The sequence below is a fragment of the Perognathus longimembris genome, chromosome 17 (assembly GCF_023159225.1).
Source record: "Perognathus longimembris pacificus isolate PPM17 chromosome 17, ASM2315922v1, whole genome shotgun sequence".
Taxonomy (NCBI): domain Eukaryota; kingdom Metazoa; phylum Chordata; class Mammalia; order Rodentia; family Heteromyidae; genus Perognathus; species Perognathus longimembris.
In genome coordinates this window covers 2,769,386-2,772,426 of record NC_063177.1, presented here as the reverse complement: position 1 = coordinate 2,772,426, position 3,041 = coordinate 2,769,386, and the positions used below count along the sequence as shown (strand labels likewise).

Genomic DNA, 3,041 nt, shown 5'->3' with positions numbered 1-3,041 from the left:
TGGCCATTTTCTATATATGTGGTGCTGGGGAATTGAACCCAGGGCTTCAGGTATATGAAGCAAGTACTATTGCCACTAGGCCATATTCTCAGGCCCCAGGAAACAGATTTGAGGGTCAAGGTTTAAAGCCATACTGGACAGGAAAGCCTGTGAGATTCTTATTTCCAATTAACTGCTGGAAAGCCAGAGATGGAGGCATGGCTCAAGTGATAGTGTGCTAACCTGGAGCACAGAAGCTCAGGACAGTACTCAGGTCCTGAGTTCAAGCCACAAGACTAACACACACACACACACACACACACACACACACACACACACACACACACACACACGAGATCTTTGGTCCCCAGGTAGTTTCCATTAGTCAATGTTTATGATACTATGCAGGTGAAAATCAAAGCCAACTCAGAAAGTAATTTTAGATTAATTCCAACAACCCATTCTTGTCTCTCAGCACTATATCTGTTAGAAATAAAACTACTTGCAGAAGTAGACACATGGTAGGGGTATTTCCTAAATGAAAATTAGGGAGCTGTATATTTCAGAATTGATCTGAATTAAGCATACCTATTTCAGAATGTTTTAATACAGATTTCACATGGTTGATTCAAATAATAGATGCCCAATTCAAACCAGCTTGGAGAATATGAAAACAGCAAAGGAGTGAACAAAGAGAGAAAGATAGAGCTGGCATAGTGTACACAGTCTCATGTGTCTAGGATGGGTGCCATCATTACTCATAGACTCACGGGAAGGGCCTGGAGAATCAGAGGGGTCAAATGTGTTGATGTTGAGCCCAAATGCCTGGCCTAGCTCCTGATGAACAGCTTATGAAATGTTTCTTCCTCTTTCAGAGGAGGCAAACAAAAGTAGTTGTGCAGGGTTATTAAAGGAGATTAAGTCCTGACATGGACATGGAATTATAGTACTTTTTAAAAATAACATCTTTTCTACTTTTCTTTGGAAGTTTCTCTCATTCTTCCCTGCAGAGAAGCCTCCTCTACCAAGCAGATTCTCAAATAGTCCCAACTTAGAATTCCTCAAAAGAGGTGCCAATATGGACACCCCAGGAGCTCACTCTCCACAGGCTCTGTCCTCACAGCACAGGGGAGCATAGGGCTCTGCCCCATGGCGTACAGTCCCTTCCCACAGTGTCAGATGTGAAGCCGGGCTTTGTGTCTGCGCCTGCATTTTTCTATGACTTCCCAGAGTCCTGTGGGTAATGACTGAGGAGATAAGCCATACAGAAATCAGGCTTGTACCCCAGTGGAAGTAAAAGCTGATATCGAGTGTGTTGCACTACTTGTATGGTTATAGAAGTCTTAAAAGTGTTTTGTTTAAAAAAAATAAGAAATAAAAGCATTTTGTTTAGTCTTGCTATATTCATTTATGAATACCATGTTTTGCAGAACTCCGGATTCCAAATGATGACTTTGGGGAGAGAAGAGGAACCACATGGGAATTTCAGCCACTGACCTTATTACTTGGTTTGCAGTCCTTTAATAACACTGGGAATTGAGTGGGGTTTTTTTCAAAGGTTTTGAAAACCTTTACCATATTTGAGAATACTTATCTCTAACAGGTAAATTTTGAAATTCTTGTACTGCGACATAACTGCCATGCTAACATTTTACCAGTGGCCTTTGCCAGCCATAATCAGTGGGTGGATTGTGGATGATTGTGGATACCTAGGTGTTTCCACAGTGGCTTGTCTTTCCTACTGTAAATGCTAAACATCTCTGAATAAAATTGATTTGACTTAAAAATAAATTCCCCAAAGGAAGAAATTCTTTTCATCAGTTAACAGGGAGGTTCAAGAAATGTTCAGATTGGCATTGAGTCATGTGTTAACCACTGGCTTTCACTCATGTGTTCACCACTGGAACCACACATCGTTACTAGAAAGATAAACTACTGGACTAGTCATGCAACAAAGATGAGGAGAGGCTCTCCCATGAGAAAGAGACTCAACATATGGGCAAGTGTTGGATACACAAAGCTTTAGCTAAGTCTCTTTGGGGATATGTTCTCCTGAATGGATAGTGACTGTTGTAGCTGTTACTAACTGCTTGTGTATTTGTGTATAAGAGATTGGGTTCTCACTTCCTTTCTATGTTATTAGAATGTATCATCATCATCATCATCATCATCATCATCATCACATGAATAATTCCTTCTCTTCCTCCTCCTCCTCCTTTTTCTCCATCACAATGCTGGGGATTGAACTCAAGACCTCATGTCATGCTAGACAAGTCCTCTAGTACTGAGTGATAGTCCCAGCTCCACAATTTGACATTTTCATGAGTTGTTTTGATCATTCACCTCCTCTAGAGAATTGTAAGATCTATAAGAGCAGAGTCTTGGTGGATTGATATATTCCCAGGGGCTTGGGATAGGAACTCCTATGAAGTGCTTGAAAATTGCTTTGAGCCATGGAGTGGCTGAATGCAGTTAGTTTCTTAGGCTCTCATAGCAAGTTCATGGTAGAGCGATCAGTCAGACTCACAGGGATTTTTTTTCCTGAGCTATGTTACAAACTACTGCTTAAGGAGGAGTCAGCATATAATTTTCAGAGGAATGAGATTTAAAAAAATCACCTATATGCACAGTGGAAATACAAATATTTTACCCAGGAAGTAACACACTAAGTATACCAAGAGCCACTGTCTTATGGGCAGAGAAACACATATCATCCAGTATGAAAGTATGCAGCACAGGCCAGGAATGTTGACAGGGAAATGAGGGAGGCAAGGGAGGCTAAAATCTCCAACATAGGACTCTGCTGAGAGCTGAGGCACATGTTGATGGGCAAAGACTTTGGAGGACAAAGGACTCAGAAAGGGAAGGGTGAAGAAGGGGAAAAGAAGGAAGAACAGGTGGCTCCTGGCCCTGAACTCTGACTCCTCCATGGTTCCCCCAGTTGGAAAGAGACTAATGTTGCTCAAAGAACCATCAGAGCTCCAAGCACTTCCCAGAAATAGTGATGAAATTACTTGATGGTCTTGCCCAGCAGCACATTTTGAGGATGGTTTCATGAGAAG

At 41.6% G+C, this 3,041-nt stretch overlaps 1 non-coding gene across 1 annotated transcript; it reads left to right on the top strand.

Moving 5' to 3' along the window:
- Positions 1-1,052: 1,052 nt before the first annotated feature.
- On the top strand, positions 1,053-1,256 carry LOC125366578. Its single transcript, XR_007213875.1, has one exon. It is a non-coding gene; the product is annotated as a small nucleolar RNA SNORA73 family (small nucleolar RNA).
- Positions 1,257-3,041: the final 1,785 nt, after the last annotated feature.